We start from the raw sequence: 18,971 nt of genomic DNA on the forward strand, positions 1-18,971 counted from the left end.
TTTTTATCAGGTATTGCCTCAATCCACTAGTTTAACTTATTTCACTGCTATTTAATTATTCCTTGGTTCTAATGAGTTTTTAATAATCATTGCCTACTGGTTATAAGGATATAGAGAGCAAAGACTGTACTTCACTCATTTCTGCATTCCAGAAGCATCTAGCATAGGCTTTGAATATAGTATTCAACAAAAAATGTGCCAAATAAATAAAAAATGTCTGACCAATAGAACACCAGCTAGACCTCCCCTGAGACAATGTTACTGAATAAACTCACTAGCCTCTAAATACTGATACCAAGGGCACAAAACAAGTGGGCTTTTTTTTCTTAAATTAAAGCTGTCATTTACTTGAAAATTCTTCTTTCCAAAAAAAAAAAAAAAAAGGTAAATGTCAACTGAGCTCTGCCAAATTACCATTATCTCAAAAGTGAAGAGATAGATATTTCTGAAATCATGACTTAGAAATGTATTGCTACCATGAATCTCAGAGAAAAACGTGTCCCCTATTAAGTCTAAAAATAAGAAAACCCAAAGCCAGAGAGCATGAGTGCTGTGCTCTGTCACACATAACTAGTTAGCAGCAAACTAGTCCTGTGACTCCCTGGCCTCCACTGCATCTCATCAGGACACCCTCTATTTGTGATTGTGTGGGAATACTCAGAGGACTATTTTCAGCTCTTCTGTCATTTCTATGACCTTGGGCAAGTCACGTAACTGTCTCTCTGCCTTCTTCTGTTTATAAAATAAGGAAAATGCATCTATTTGGAAAGCACTTTGAGTCACTCTGATTAAAGATGCTATTTAAAGTGCCAGGTGCCATTTCACAAATAAATGAAAAAAATAGCAAGAGGAGACCCATACTCAATCATCCCCAGCCTCATATGTCCCACAGTCTCACTCTCTCTCCTAGCACCAGGCAGGCACCTAGCCAAGTGGAAGGATGAACCTAAGCAGAAGGTGATTAACCTTGGATCAAACCTCTTCAGCACAAGATAATAATTGAAATAAATATTCCTTGCAACCTGCCCCACATACTATTTCCTTGGAAATATGATTACTTCCTGATCATTTTTTACCTTTTTTTTTTTTTAAACTGGAAAAATGTAATTGAATCATTGTGAATAGTATATATAGTCAACTGGAGATTTGGCAATGACCTTGAGATTGTGTCTATGAACACAGGGAAAACTGCACAGTCCCCTGATGAGGAGAACTGGGCAGTTATTAGGTTGTTTTCAATGTTGCTACGGTACATATAAGGAATGATCCATTAATACAGTTCAGTTAAGAGCAGATAACCACATTCCTTTTGTTCAAAAACTCTAGGGAAAATAAGTCAGTTTACTTCTGTGCTCTGCTATAACAAAATAAATGTGACACGGATGCATGTCACAGCTATTATCCTTCATGGTTAAAATAGATGGCAGATAACTTCACAAATCAGTTCAATTAGTAAAGCTCATATAATAAAACCAAGTTTTGAATTTTTCTTCTCTATCTTTAGTCAAGGCAGTGGTAACCTCAATAACCGATGGACTGGAAAGCAGTCATTTAGTTGTATGTAGAAATGTGAAAACAGAGTTAAGTACAGGTTTGGATATTTAATCTATAATCTCACATACAATTCATACTTAAGTCTGATGCACAACCTTAAGTGAACAGAGCCAGACATTTGATAAACATGGGCACTCAATCAATAGTTCTTGATGAACAAATGAAAACCAAAGGAAGATTTTTACTCATTTCTATTGGATAAAGGAATGAGCTGAAGTACAATTTCAAAATGAAAGGAAACGTGTCTCCTGCTCTACTTACGTACAGAAACATTGACATTTACCTACTCTTTACAATACATACTACACATAACTACTCTTACGATACAAATTCCAGATTGGTTCAAATTTACATATCTCCCTAAACATTACTAAACTGATAACCCAAACACACACCACATTACTGACCTCATGACATGCAGTGCCCCTCCTCTGTGAAGGCTGCACTTCTCTGCCCTCTGTTGACTGAAATGCTATTTATTCTCTAGGCTTCTGCTTTAAGCTCACATGTCCCAGTGATTGCTTCTCAGAAGCAGTCTCTCTCTCTTCTCACCCTCTCTAACCCTTATTCTATCATGTACATACATAGTTGCTTTTATCAGCCTTTCTATAACTTTATGCACCTGAGGGCCTCAATGTTCATCCATCAACCAGGACCACATCTGCTTCTTGGAATTTTTCACCACCAATAAAAACAATGCTGTGCATCTAGGAGAAACTCAAAACTGATGAAATTGGGGAAGAAGACAGAAGGAAGAAAGGAGTAAGAAAACAATGGAAGGAGTGATGAGGGGAAGGAAGGAAAACCACCAGGTCAAGACAATCCTATTTTGTGATGGATTTCATAGACTCAGCAATTACACAATACTTTTCTAATAGCAGATAATACGTTTCTAGGCAGTTACAATGGAGTTGAGGAATTATCTAATGAGGGTAATCATAGGTAATAGTCAATCTGTACAAATCATATATATAAACCATTTCTTCTAAATATCATGTGGTGTGGTTAGCATATTTTAGGCCAAACTGGGAGAGGTGAGGGATGCCAGCGGGGGGGGGGGGGGGGCGCGGGGGAGGGAGTGCATTTGTGTGTGGTTTAGGGAGTGCATTTGTGTTTGGTTTAGGATGGGTGTTTGGAAGAGACAGCATCAATACCTCACCATCCTATCCAGGCCTACTGTTGCTCAACAGTGCTGTTTACCATATTTTAGTTGTAGTGGAGAAGAAATCAGATTGTCCACCCATGTTTCTAGCGCAGGAAGTGTGTTTTTAAAGGCATGAGTTGGAGGAAAGGCCTCTCCTGAATGGAAAGTTATTAGATATGTAGTAGGAAGGGTGGGCCTATTTCAGTTGGCAGTGGGAGATGAAAGCAAGTGAGGATAGAGCCAGATTTTGAAAGGCCTTGAGTGAAGTTAAGAAATGTGCATTGTACGCTGTGAGTAAAAAAAGACTATGAGTAGAATTTTGAGCAGGGATGTGATGTGATCAGCATTGCTTCTAGGATCTATGAGTCAGGCTGTGAGAGGCTGGGAAGACCAGCCCAATGAGAGAATAATGAAAAATGGCCTGGGGGCTGGTAAGAAGGGGACAGTATTCCAAATGAGAGAGGATGAGGGCTAACAAAGTAAGTGACAGCAAGAGAATTCACTGACTGGTAAGACATTGAAAGTAAGGGAGAGAGGAGCCTGGACACGTGTGCCCAGATGTGTATTACTCCAGGCCAAATAGCATAGGCTCTGCAGTGTGTATGCTGTGATCTGCCCTCCAAGCAGGAAGAGTCTAGGCCCAGGGGTGAGAACAGCCCCCATGAGGGAGTTTACTAAGGGAAAGGGGGATTTCTCAACATGATAGTTTGTCACAAAGGATGGAAGTGAGACTCCTTCAGTAAAATCTGTTACCCATTACAGCCTGGGGTAATGGTGCTTTGGGAAACTGAGGCTAAAGAAACTTCTCTCTATTTTCTTCCCATGGAAGTCAATATGACAATAGCCACAGGGAAAATGGAAACACTGAAATTCTAGGCAATGATAAGAAGTAAGATAGCACCAAGGAGCAGCTGAAAGCGATCATGAGAAAAGAGGAGCTGGTTTCTATATGAACTGACCCAGGAACCTAATGGGAAAAAGATCCTGCTTATTCCAGATGTAGGTGATCTTTATGGGAGGGAGAATAAAGGGGAGATTGTGATACTAACACAATAAGTACTATCCAGATAGAAAACACTAGGGATGATTACACATTAAAAATGTATTGGAGCCAGATACCTAACATTCTCCACTACTTAATATAGAAAAAAGAAATCCTGTAGAATGTTATAGGGCATGGGTTGGCAAACTATAACCTTTGGTTGAATCTGGCCCACAACTTCTTTTTGTTAAAAAAAAAAAAAAAAAATATTGGATCGCAGTGATACCAATTAGCTTTTATTTATTTATTTATTTATTTATTTATTTATTTATTTATTTATTTACATTGTGTATTGCTGCTTCCATGCTACAACAGCAGAGGTGAATAGTTGTGGCACAGACCATATGGCCCACAAAGTCTAAAATGTGTACAATCTGGCCTTTTACAGAAAAGGCTTGTTGGTCATTGTTACAGAGGAAAAAGCAACAGCACTCAACCAGTTCTCAGAAGACCCAGATCCTGTCTCAGCACAATGCTTAATGCGTCCTTGGGGAAGTCACTTAATATTCTTAAGTCTAGATTTTCTAATCTGTAATATGAAACTAAGGGTTAGCTCACCTGCATGACAAAGTTATGGCGAAGCTCACATCTGATAATGTAAGAGTACATTAAAAACTATAAAGTTCTGTCTAGGTACTGTGTCTCACACCTGTAATCCCAGCACTTTCGGAGGCTGAGTTGGGTGGATCACCTGAGGCCAGGATTTTGAGACCAGCCTGATCAACATGGCAAAATGCCATTTCTACAAAAATACAAAAATTAACCAGGTGTGTTGGTGGGTGCTTATAGTCCCAGCAACTCAGGAGGCTGTGGCAGGAGAATCACTTAAACCTGGGAGGAGGAGGTTGCAGTGAGCCAAGATCATGCCACCACATTCCAGCCTGGGTGGCAGAGTCAGACTCTGCCTCAAAAACAATAAAATAAATAAATAAAAATGATAAAGGTTTCTATAAATGTATATAAATATTTCTATTTAGTGATACAAATACCAGAGTGTATTAAATTATGAATCATATTTCTTGGTGTTTTGGGAGATAAGATGTTCACATGATCATATAGAAGCTAATATAACTTATAAGGTAGTTGGTTGCAAGTTTGATTATATATAGATATTTGTAACTTGAAATTCATTTCTCCACACAAATAGAATTACAAAGAATTCTTTTTGCATCTTGCCTTTTTATCTGATTCTAGCCACAAAGACCTACTAACAGTTGTATGAATGTTGGTTCTGTGTCACTCCTGTGCCATCGCCCCTAATGGGCCTTGGTCTGGACCCCTTGTCTTAGCAGTATCTCCCCACCCCCTTTCATCTGGATAACCCTTTCTATGCCTTAGCTATCGGCTCAGGTATCACCCCAGCAGGAGCCTTCTCTGACACGTAAGGGTCATGACTTATCATTCCTAAGGGTTTAATGAATGGCCATTGTAAATCCCTGTTACTGTATTTTTTATGATATATTGTAATTAACTGTACATGTTTTTGTCTCCTCTAAACTGTGTCTCAATCTGTTACCTTCCATTTACTAAGAAAACACTAGTGCCAGATAATTTTATTCCCTTTTAATTCTTCCAATTATACAATGAGAAGGAGGCTTCTGACCCCATTTTATAGAGGGGGAAACTATAGACTGGAGAGAAGTTTCTTAGATGGAAGGAAACCACAAATGACTGACAGAGCCATACCCAAAACTGTTAGAATTCCTCCTCTACCAAAAAATTCTACTCTTAGTCATGTGTTTATTCAGGGGTCCTCATCTGCTGAAAATTTATGATCTGATTCCCACAGTTATAGTATTTTTAGGGAAGAAAAATTCTTTAAAACATGAAAATATTTACTAATAAGCCAACCATTTATACAAATAGATCCTTTTACCTCCTCACAATTCTTAAACTCAGCCTCAACCTACCCATCCTTCATGCTCTACCACTCTGGTAGGTGTCTCTCATTTATTTGCACTGTATACACATATGAATATGGAATGCAAAATGGCTACAAAGTGAAATCATAAATTTTGCAGAAGATTCAAGATTTCCTGAGGTCTATGAAAGTAATCATGGAATACTGCTTAGAACACACAAAAGTCCTTAAAAAAATCAGAATAAACTAGGGTTAAACTAACACAAAAGAGAAGAAAAAATAGACAAAAACAGAACAAGTGCTTCAGAAAAGAATGATTTTAAATAACAAAGAATTAAGGGGACTCTTTGATATATCTGAAGAAGCCCTCAAATGTTTTATACAGAAAGGACTTTCTCCATGAGAGTGATAGAAAAGCCAAATGTAAAGCAAAGGATGGTTATTGTTACCTTATAAAGTTGTATATTGTTTGTTTTTCTTACAAAAATTAGCTCAGATTTCCAATTACAATATAAAATCAACTTTTCATATTTTTAAATTTTATTTTTCAAGATATTATTTTTTCTCATTCAATTTCTTTGGTATTATCTGCCATGAAACTCTCTGCCAGTCACAGTACTCCATTTCCTTGTTCACAGTGTTTTGTGGTTTGTTTGTTTTTTGAGACGGAATCTTATTCTGTCACCAGGTTGGAGTGCAGTGGTGAGATCTCAATTCACGGCAACCTCTGACTCCCTGGTTCAAGCGATTCTCCTGCCTCAGCTTCCCGAGTAGCTGGGATTACAGGCATGCACCACCCCACCTAGCTAATTTTAGTATTTTTAATAGAGATGGGGTTTCACTGTGCTGGCCAGGATGGCCTTCATCTCCTGACCTCGTGATCCGCCTGCCTCAGTCTCCCAAAATGCTGGGATTACAGGCGTGAGCCACCGCATCTGGCCATTCATAGCGGATTTGTTGAGAATAAGCAACCTGGCCAAAGAAGAGCAAAGTCATTGCCAAAGAATTTTAGAATGAGAAAGAAAAGTATATTTTGTGGTTGCTCAGAATAAAACTGGTAGAGCTAGGAAGAGCCTGTGCTCAGATTTCCAGCCACATGGTCCTAGAAAAACTACCTGCAGGGAGACAGACTAAAGCACAGAGGCACAGCAACAAGAGAAAGGGGAGATTCTGTCCTTGGTCCCAACACCTGACACATTCCTGCCCTTGAGTCTTCCTGGTAAACTTGAAATAAATTGTCATTGTGGATTCCTCTAATATGGTGGCTTGAGTGTGCATCATAACTAGAAGGGTCTGAATCAAGCAAATGATGCCTCTTCAGTCATACTGGAGCCTTTCTCTAGCCATTCCCTCCACAGAAACCCATGGGGATGTGTCTACCTGGAGCTCACATTCCTCAGAGTCCTCTTCAGAAATCTCTTCCCTGGACTATTGGATTGAAGGTGGATTGAGTGACTGGTGTCGATGCAGTTAGGCCCAAGGGATTGTTCCAGGAAGACTGTCGGAATGGTATGGGTAAATCTTAATCTGGGGTATTCACTCATGCCCATATAAGGTCTCTCACAGTGCAGAACAGAGACAGGGGTGGGAAGACAAAGGATGTGGTCTTAGGCCAGGGGGATGTGTTCAAGCATCTAAACTCAAACCTGTCATTCCAGGTTATTATAAGGATACATTAGCCATGGAGGGAGAAAATAGAATGCATTCGATTTAACAACTTACTAGCTTGATATATAACTTTTAAACATTTACTATATGGAATGTAAGCTTCCATTTTTATTTTTCCCTGGATGTTGCAAACACTAGGGCAAGTATGACATATTAGAATAAAGGATTATCTTTGAATCAACCATATTGAAGTATATATTATGACCCTAGACCTACACTAGGTTCTATGTAGGGCTTAAAATTATATTTCACGAAAGGTGCTGAATTTCATGCGTTACCTTTCCAGATACAGTGAAATTCCTCTGTCTAACCTATTTGATTAAATCTATGTCACATTTAGAAAGATGCTGGTTAAAAGCAAACCAAGAAGATAAATGAGCACCTTGCATATAGGTAGACATCTCTGAACAGAATAAAACAAGGTATCTGGTTTCAGACTTTAAGATAATTATTTTCATAATTTTTAATTATGGGCAGGAAGTATGAATCATGAAACCTAAAAGTCTATCAAATTGTCCTTATCTGTGGAATCTGTTTTTGTTATTCTTGCCTCTATTTTAGGCTTTCACCTATATGACAATTTGAATATAACATCATTTTTAATTGAATTATAGGTATGACTATCTAAAATTCATATTTGATAAAATTAATAAACTTCATCTAGTCAAGGTCTAACATGCCAACTATTTTTATAATGTCTTGTGTTCAGTCAACAGTGCTTAATACTCTTATAAAGATTTTGGTCCAGTTATACTGAATGTAAGAATCCAACAATAGAAATAAAATTTAAAAAAAAAAACCCAAAACTGGTAAAGTAGGAAGATATAACCCCAGGCTGTTTGGGTCCAACTTCACCACCACCACTTAACAGAGAACAAAGTTGAGTCTCAGAGAAGTGAAGTAACCGGCCTCAAGTAACAACTTATAATTGACAATCCTTACTGTATTTTATAATTCATCTTCAAATTTCACACATCTATTTTAAAACACTTGCTTTTTGATTTAAAAAACAAAACATGTCATCTAAAAATAAATTATAGGACACTAAAAAAAAAATGTAAGCAGGTTGGAAATCAGCATTTTACCAAGGGACTTTTCAATGAATATTCCTTTAATATTCTAATTTCTGCAAACATTTAGCATAAAAACTTTTCCCAGATTTCTCATTTTGCTTAAGCTTTTATAAGTAGCCTTTAAATATCATTCTAAAGTTAAACTTTCTTTTATCGCTGGTCTACATTATGCCTCCCATTTACTTAACTTCAGAGTAAGTGGTACTGATTCTATTTTAATTATCATGTCAGGCTTTTTCTGCAATTCTTGCACACATTAAGATTACAAATTTAATGGTCACTACACCTAAGGCCAAGCAATAAAAAAAGATGCTAAAAATAAAGGTCATTTAAATGTAAAAGTTTCTAAATTCCAACAAGATTCTAAGTATAATAAATGCATACACACACACACACACACACACACACACACACACACACACAGACACTCTTGGGAAAAAAACTAGGTGCAAGGTTAAAAAAAATTCCAGAATTATCATGTAGGGCATAAGATGAACACTCACAAACAGAATGATCAAAGAGATGGTCATGTCGAATCTGCTCTTGAAGATCTTAGAATAGAAGCTTCTTTAGGAAACACTATTTTTGAGCAAAAAGTTACATGAGTAGTAAAACTAATTTAAAAATCAAAATGAGTGCTGCAGGAGTTAAAGGGAGAAAGAAATCTGTGGATCATGTAGTGGTAAGAGAAAATCTTAAAAACAAACCAAAATAAACAGCAACAAACTAGGAGTTAGTACTGAACCAGCTAGCCGGAAAGAATTATTAAGGATGTTTAAGGTTTCACTGTTGTCTTACTGCCTCTTGAAGAAATCTCAGCTCCCTAATCTGTAAAAGTGAGATCATGAGAGTACTACCTGCACAGGGTTGCTAAGGACTAAATTAGATGCAGCACTTAGCTTTCTGTCGAACTCTAGTCAACAGTGAATGTTAGGTTTGTCCCACACTTGTCATTTGACAAGTGTTAGAATGGAAGATGCCATCATGTTACCCACTCTGCTTCCCTTACTTCCAGGAGGTAAGTGCTTTGAAACAAGCTTAAGAAATTTGAAGATGGATAAATGACTGATTAGAGCCTCCAGGAAGCACCTGATCTAAGCTGGTTTAACCATAGTAACTCACTTCCTAGTCACAGTAACTGGTCCTCAAGGGTGGAAAGAGGAACCAGTCAAAACCAAATTAGACCATCTTTGAACTAGAGTATAAGGAAAAAGCCCCTGTCCTCTCTGATGACCATCTGTCCAGGTTGTCCCAGGACTGAGGGGTTTCTCAGGATGCAGGATTTTCAGCACTGAAACTAGGAAAGTCTCAGGCAAACTGGAAATTATTGGTCGCAGCTGGAAAGATATGAGCCCCAAACAATCTACGGAAGAAGCCAGAACACGGTAAGAAAATCTATGACAATATACAGAGAGAGGTGGAGATGGGAGAAGAAGAGAGCGTTGGTGGGTCTTTGGTCTGAATCATCCTCAAAGTCAGCTAGTCCTCTGTTACACTCAGGTTTGATTACATGATGGAATAAATTTCTCTTTGTGCCTGAGTAACTGGGTTGGGATTTCTATCACTTGTAACCAAAGGAATCATAGTTTATATGCTGACCCATGGAAAATCTTTCATAAACATTAGCTATTATAAACCAGGGAAAACACTTTCTTGGTAGAACATAGTAATAATTACTATAGAGGGGAAAGAAAAAATAATAATTCTGCACTCATAGAGACACAGCTAGAGACCACTTGAGATAGCTTGACTGATACTGTTCCTTCTACTGACCCAGAAGCTGCCTGCAAAACAGTTTAAAGTCCAGACAATTGTCTGTGTCTAGAACTACACTAATGACTCTCCTTCCGCTAACTGCATCAGAGCAAGTTCAACAGTCTCAGCTACTATTCTGGTTTCTGGAGAATGATTTGCAAGTGCAGGCTGCTTGCAAAAGACAAAATATGTTTTCCTCAAAATAACCAATATATATGAAACTCTGTACAGCTTCAAAACCAGGAGGTTTTCCTTCATTATTCCTAAAAATCAAAATTGTTCAGGAACAAGAGGGAGTACATGATTACCTTAAAAGTATTGACTGTTTTGAATACTTTACATTTCAGAATCCATTAGATAATTATTTACAGTTCTTTCCATATACTCTATAACTTGAAGTAGATTATCTTCAAAAGAAATTTTCATAATTTATCATTTTCTTTTTAGATACAAAATCCACATTTTCATGACATCTTTTTATTTACATATTTTTCAATGCAGATAGTTGCAGATTATCTCTGGAAGTTGGAGAATTCTATGCCTATCTATGGTTCCATTTCTGTAAAACAAATTTGCTTAAACCAGGGGAATGATCCGTGGCACAAATCTCTACAAAACATTATTTTTTTTAATGTTAACATTATTAAATATTTGCTGGGCAGCTTCAGCTCTCCCTACCTCTTCTCCTGAGACAAGCCTGAAGGAGCAGGCCCCACCTGGATCAGGCCAGGTTCATAGCAGAAAGAAAAGACCAACAGAGAAATCCCTTAATGTCTGTGCAAGATTTGCCTGGAAGCAAAACATATCCCTTTTATTCACATTTCATTGGCCAGTGTAAACCATATGAAAAATCCAGTGGAGTGGGAAATTATAATCTGCTCACCAAGAAGAGGGAAGGAGAAAATTGTGTGGAACAGTAATACCAACTAAAAGACTTTATATTACTCTAATGGGGCCCTCTCTTTTCCTTGCTGGCATTATTTTCCTTCTTTCTGGCAATTTCTAACCCAGTGGTCTCTCAACTCACAGCCACACTCCCCAACTGACCTCACTCTATTTCGTTTTTATTTTCTCATGTCCTCAGCCTCAAGCATACCTTCTTAAACACCTTGAATTTATATGATAAAATAACGTATCAGTGTCATGGTTTATATTGGCTCGGAATAAAATCCCTCTTAGATAAAATTTGTTTTATAGATAGGGCTTTCAAAGTATCTCCATAAATATTTCTAAATACTTGTCATATATAAAATACCATGCTAGGTATTATACATGAAATCAATTTTCTTAAAAATCTATTAACTAATTGGGCAGAAAAGACATAAAGGACAAATGTTAAGTAAAATAAAAGATCTAAGTAACACGTAGAGACCAAAATAGATCTATCAAAAAGATGAATGATTCATTTTCAAGTACTTTTCACATATGTCAGTTGCTACTGGGTATATGACAAGAAGAGTTTATTAGGGTTTTTTCAATTCAAAATTAATTTTTTAATTAAAAAACTGTTCAGTTAACAAAATCAACAAAAATACATTGTCATAAAAGTGTCTCCAGCTTTCCCTCAATGCCAACTAAAGAAAGGTTTGTCTTTACACTGAGATTTTTTTTTTAACCTTTCATACCCTTTTATGTGAATTCTACCTTATCATGCCAGCTTTTCCAGGGGTTTATGGTACAGAATAGGAAAGAAAAAGACCTAGATTAGGAATGAAGAAAGCCTGGTCTGAAAAATCCACAAAAGATCCAAGAGTTGCTATCTTTTGTGAGGGAAGCTAATTGAATAAAAATAACATTTTAAGAAGTATTTGGTAAACTTTTTATCTGTCTTAACCAGTTCATGTTGCTACTACAGAATACTATAGACTGGGTGGCTTATAAAACAAACATTAAGTCCTCAGACTTCTGGAGGCTGCAAATTCCAAAATCAATGTGCTGGAAGATCCAATAACTGGTGAGGGTCTGCTGCCTGGTGTGCAGATGATCATCTTTTTGTTTCTCAAATGGCAGAGAGCAGGGAGAGGGGGTTTTCTCTCTACCTTTTCTTACAGGGACTCTAATCCCATCAGTAGGGATCACTTTCATTACCGAATTACCTCCCAAAGGCCCCATCTCTCCAAACCATCACATTAGGGCTTTAACATATACATTTTGGGGGTGACGCCAACTTTCAGTCCATAGCAGTATCCTTCTCCATTTGTTGAAGAAACGTAAACAAATATATTCTTATTTTGTCATTATTTTGGAATTAGACACTTCTTTTTGTTTTTTGTTTTATTTTGAAATGGAGTCTCACTCTGTCACCTGGTCTGGAGTGCAGGGGCGTGATCTCGACTCACTGCAACATCCGCCTCCCAGGTTCAAGTGATTCTCCTGCCTCTGCCTCCTAAGTAGCTGGGATTACAGGTGCCCACCACTACACTCAGTTAATTTTTTGTATTTTTAGTAGAGACGGGGTTTCACCATGTTGGCCATGCTGGTTTCAAACTGTTGACTCTTGATTAGCCCACCTCGGCCTCCCAAAGTGCTGGGATTACAGGCATGAGCCACCATGTCCTGCCTGGCACTTCTTTAACTCTGGCATCACTCCAAGATTGGACCACATGGATCACAGCTTCCATAAAGTTACAAACATACATCTTCTCAGCAAGAATATTTTCCAAGTGCACCTTGAAGAGCTGGCTACATAGTGGTAAGCAAAAGTGCAGTACCTGATGTCAGGAAGCCAAATCATACCTAGCTCTCTCAGAATGAGAAAATTTCAAATATGAAAACAGTGGGGGAAAGCACTGAGAAATATTCAAAAGGGAAACATTTGGATCTGCAGGGTTTTCAATGCTCTTCATTATACTATGAAGTCAGAAATGTACCCTGTAAAATTAATAGAGCCATCCCTATGAACCATTTATTAAGTATATTTTATGTGCCAGGCAATTTCCTACGTACTTTCCTTGGACAATCTCATTTTATTTATAGGATAATAGGTATATATTTTAATATAATCCCCAGATAATGAGTAAGCTGTGGATTGACTGACCCTCCAGGTACTTGCTTAATAACTACAATATCCTACCTTATGCTCTAATGAAGAAGGCATTGGCAGTTTACTCCATTTTTTACCCAAATGTCATATAGCTGCTTTCTGTCCCCACACCTGAGAAATAGCTGGCAGCATTGTATGTGCCCTAAAAACTTCAAGAGAACTTTCTAATTTTAGATGACTCCTTCTCTCTTTTTGCGTTTCCACAAATGTCACTTTCTAATTTCTTCAGGAAGGAATTCCAGGGATGGTTTGCTTTGCATCCAATTTAAGGAAACTGGAAAATGTGAAAATATTTAGGGCCAGTATTTTCTTTGTAGAATGCTTTTAATCTCAAAGTTCCATGAATCTTAATCTGTATGCTTTACAGTAATTTTTACTTGACACACACACATACACACACACATATATATATATGATGTCATTTAAGATAAACACAATGAGGTAGATAAATTAAGAATTATAATCATTTGTTAAAAGAGTAACAAATCTCCAAGAAATTAAATGACTTTCCACCAAATATACATAACAGGTAAGAAGTGGCGAAACCCAGGTGTTCATACGCTGGTCAAGTCCTCTTGCCCTCTACTACACACCAAGATCAAGGTCAACTCATACTAACTTGTACCTTAAAGTTGCTGCCTAGGGAGTGAGTAGATTTTCTCAACTGCTCATTCTGTCCCCATCCTCTCCACAAGTTATACCAGGGCCATAAAAGCAATTACTGCTCGAGTAGAGTGGAAAATAGCAATTTTAAATGATTAAAAAAGGAAATCATTTAAAAAAAATAATTGCTATCATTATTTTTTTTTATTTGGGAGAAAGAGAAAGATAAATATATCATGAATCAATAGAAGCCTTGGCACACGTTCTCTAAGCCTTATTTATCTTGGAGTTGTTTATCTCCCGGAGTTCTCCCTCAGAGGAAAGAATAATAATTATTGTTTAATTATAGCAGAAGTAAATTTTCTCTTCCAGTTCTAAAGCAAGATGACTCATAGCTCTTTATTTATTAAAAATAAAGTGTGTTTCAGAGAAAAATATTTTTCAAAAGCCAAAGTGTGAAAGGGGCTCAAGACTTCCATCTGGGATGCTCAGTGACAACAGAGCCATTTTCACCTGACATTACTCTCCAGTGGGTAATGTTCACACCTGTGCAAAGTGTAGTCAAGAGATGCATTTTTCCTACTGGGACCATCTTTCTGCTACGCAGAACTGCATGAGGCAAGGAGAACTTTTCTCTTAAGATGTTTCCAGCTGAGCTATCCAATTACTGGGGTGTATCTATCTTCAGAGCAATAGAGGACCTATCAAAACATATCCGATTCCACAGTAAATCTCTTGTGCTGTTACCACGGATGATTTAATTTTTGCTCACTCATCTAGGAAGCTGGAATCTGGTCCCATAAATGATGTATTCTCAATTTCTGACCCAAACAGGGTTCCTCAGCCCCAGTTGATCTTGCAGTCCTGCTATCCCTCCCCAAGACTCATCGGGAACATTTAAAATTCAGCCAGACCCACTCTAGCCATAAGTCTTCAGATTCAGTACAAGAAAATCACAGTGATGTCACCTTTATTCATTCATAAGAAAATGAGACAAAGGCAAAAATAAAAACAGATTAAACAGAGAGCCCTGATGGTGGATGTACTGCTCCCTGACCATCTCACTTGCAGGAATTATTGTTGGTGGTGTATTGTATTACATTAAACTTTACTATATCCTCTTCTCATTGAAATGCAAACTCTGAGTCTAATGAGATATATCTCACCTGTCCAGCTGTCAGGCTTCCTCAGAGAAGTTGGAGGAACCCACAGTATAATAAGAGGAAAGCAAATGGGCAGATTCAGACCTGATATAATAAAACTGACTTTTAAATATGGATTCCAGAACTGGGTATGGTGGCTGATGCTTAAAATTCCAGAACTTTGGGAGGCTGCAGTGGGAAGATCCTTTGAAGCCAGAAGTTGGAGGCTGCAGTAAGCTATGATCATGCCACTGCACTTCATTCTGGATGACAGAGCAAAATGCTGTCAGAAAGAGAGAGAGAGAGAGAGAGAGAGAGAGAGAGAGAGAGAGAGAGAGCGTGAGCGCAAGAGCGAGAATGGAAAAGGAGAGGAGGGAGGGAGGGAAAGAGGAAGGGAGGAAGGGAGGGAGGGAGGGAGGGAGGGAGGGAGGGAGGCAGGCCCAGTTTTATAGAATTTTTTTTTTTATGATCCATTAAGGAAGAAGGTTGGGCTTGGTGTCTCTGTGTGTGTGGGCTTTGTCTGTCTGTCTCTGTCTCTGTCTCTGTCTCTCTCTGGGGGTGTGTGTGGGTGTGGGTGTGTGTGTGTGTGTGTGTGTGTGTGTGTGTGTGTGTGTGTGTAGGCAAGAAAGCCCTTCATGTGGAAGGGCACAGGTGATGATTTTATCATGCTAGTAAGCAAGGATTCTCAGACTCGCAGAATCAGCATGCCCATCAAATCTAAAAGTCTCCCCCTAGTACTTTGGAATAAGTATTACTCATCTCAGAATACTAAAAAATATCACAGCAAAAGCAAATTGCTTTCTAATTTTAGAAAGTAAGACAAATATAAACATTCCTATGAAAGGTAATATGTCATGTCATTAACACCTTAATGTGAATTAATTTAAACAAAGAGAAAGAGGCATGTGTGAAAGAGTGTGAGGAAAGAAGAGTGAGAGAAGGTGCAGCTGCTGGACACAGTACAACTCCTTGTACATTTTACCAAGGACATGGCTTGACCAAAGACATAGGCACCCTCTGCTCCCAAACTAACATTACACACATCTTGCACAGTACACGACACACATCTTTGTTTGAATCCTTATCTAATAATCAAAATTTTTTGTAGCTGAGAGTTTTTCACCTGGAAAAAAAAACGTTTACAATACTGATCTTGTGATCTGTGGCAGTTCTAATTTTAACAGCATTTTCTGAAGAGAATAGAAAAAATACTCTATTTCATTTTCTCCCTTGACCTACTTTAGCATATTCTTCCCCACTTAATATCTTCTATCCTTCACATCCTCCCTCCTGCATCTTATGCAAAGAGATGCTGAACTGGAGAAAATAAGCCGCATTTGTCTTCCTGCCTCTTCCCTAAAGAGGGGTATTGAAACCTGAATGCATTCATTGATCATGCCTCCTGCTGTGCAAAGACTGGCCTGCACAGGGTGCCCATCTTACAGAAAAGCTCCTGTGAATCAGGAAGACACAGGAAGGAATTTCAAATTGCCCACTCTCCCCCATTGTCCTTACATTACATATTGTCCTTAGATTATACATTACATCCTTAGATTACAATTACACGTCATCCTTAGAGTACAGCTGAGTAATCTAATGAACCAATCTACTGAAATGTGATAAAGTGAGCCAATTATTTCTAAGATGCCTGTCACAGAACAAGCATCACTTATTTAGCTTGTGGCCTAGCAAAGTGTTGCTTGTAGACCAGCAGCACTGGTATCACCCACGAACTTGTTAGAACTACAGATTCTCAGACTTAGGCTGACCTCATCTGAGCCTACATTTTAACAAGCCTCCCACTTGATTCATACGTACATTACAGTTGAGAAGCCTTGGCCAAGTTGCTCATTAAAACCTTGCTGTTCCTGAAAGTTACTCACCAGAGTGTTCCAGGGAGCCACTTAGTGACAAGAGCAAGTTCACCCCACTGTGGGTCCTCATCAGACACATCAGAAGGACAGAAGTCTGAGCCTTATTATTCTAATTCATGGAGGTTGCTTAACTTCTTAACTGGGAGACAAGGAGCTTCTTCAGAGGCCTTCAACTTACCCCCCAGGGACTACCCTAGTTGGTTTATGTGTGAGACCCAGCCTGGACTGACATACGTACTCCCTATCCCTTTACAAATGAAAGTCCAACACTTTGTTATAAAGAAAATTACTTTCCAACTATTAAATAAATGATAGCCACTATTTTTGTTGGCAACTTGTTTTTGTAGAAGGCATTTCAACAGATTGTTGTTCTATAGTCCTGAGATTTTTCCTGCTGAATTTTTTGTTGATATCTTGTAATTATCATCTTTTTAATATTACAGAGAGAAAGAGAAATGAAAATAAAATAGCTACATTATGTTGAGCTCAGGCAGATAGAAGAAATAAAACCAAGACCTATCATACTTAGAGGAAAAAAGGAACAAATATAGAATTTCCAGGAATTCCTTGGGGAGAAGGGTCCTAATACAAATTGCCACTTCATTAATACATACGTAAGACATGAAAAATGTCCCTTTGGTCTTAAAGAAGGCTGGCTTTTAGTTCCGGAGAGCTACCATTGCCTGCACTACCTGGTGATCACCGCCAGAATACATATAAAAATGCATGCCAGTTAACCTATTAATTCTATTGCTGGTGTATTAGTCAGAGTTCCCTAGAGGGACAGAACTAATGGAATATATATTTATATTTATATATGAGTTATATGTGTGTATATGTGTGTATATACACACACACACACACACACATATATATATATATATATATATATATATATATATACATGTGAGATATATATAAAAGAGTTTATTAAGTATTAACTAACAAAATCACAATGGGCCATCTGCAGGCTGAGGAGCAAGGAGAGCCAGTTCAAGCTCCAAAACAAGAACTTGGAGTCTGACATTTGAGGGCAGAAGGCATCCAGCATGGGAGAAAGATGTAAGCTGGGAGGTTAAGCTGGTTTCTCTATTCAAATTTTTCTGCTAGCTTATATTCTAGCCATGTTGGTAGCTGATGGTATCCACTCAGATTAAGGGTGGGTTTGCCTTTCCCAACCTACTGACTCAAAAGTTAATCTCCTTTGGCAATACCCTTACAGACACACCCAGGATCAATACATTATATCCTTCAATCCAATCAAGTGGATACTCAGTATTAACCATCACAGCTGGTTTTGGTGACGTTGGAGTATGTCATTTTCTTGTCGTGTATATGTCCTAGTAGATGCTGTATATTTTTTAAGTGATCTCACCCTGATCGTACATTCTATCTTTCCAACTTTCTCCACTGTTCAGAAATATTATCAAAAGATTTGATATATAAGATTAGTTATGCATATTCTATTTCTTCCCTTATTATCAACAGTAACCTTATTCTCTTCCCTAGTTTGTATTATAGGCACATTCTATCTCTGGAATGTCAGGTGTTTTATAACATTTCTCTCTTGAAAAAGGTGACATGGGGCTGTTTTCTTCTGCAACCTGCTTGAGCTGTAAGCCTCAAAAGGCAACAAAAGTAGGATTCTTCTCTGCCTAAGGCAAGATCATTCTCCAAGACATCCAGCTTTGGAACCTCCAATACATCTTCAGTGTTCTCCTTTCTCATTCCTGAAACCCTATTTGTGGCCAACCCCTGTTCACTTTTCTTCAATCATGGCCACCTCTCTCAACCTTAACTCCCGGCTGTAGGCTGGGTTCCCTGGGAAACAGATTCTACTTTGAGATCTGCATTATGGAAGTTGATTGAGAAGCATTCTTAAAATAGCATCCACGGAGCCAAAGAAAAAAATGGGGAGAGAAAGCAGTTTCACCATGATACACTTTCAATAGAGGCTCTAGCTGACCCTATAGGGAGCTTGGTGTTAGAATGGTCCAAGAGAAAAATCCTGTGGTAAGAAAAGGAGCCTTTCTACCCCAGTCTCAGCCAGTCATTGAATGCAAACTGACGTAGAGAGGGATATAATACTTGACAAAACCGCTCCCTTCAGCAGAGGGCAATTTCCAGAAAGAGACCTATCTGTGAGCTAGCAAGAGTTCTCACTCCTGGGATCTCTTTACAGAAATGAGTATCTTGGTCCTGAAGGGAACTC

The sequence above is a fragment of the Saimiri boliviensis genome, chromosome 13, assembly GCF_048565385.1.
Source record: "Saimiri boliviensis isolate mSaiBol1 chromosome 13, mSaiBol1.pri, whole genome shotgun sequence".
Taxonomy (NCBI): Eukaryota; Metazoa; Chordata; class Mammalia; order Primates; family Cebidae; genus Saimiri; species Saimiri boliviensis.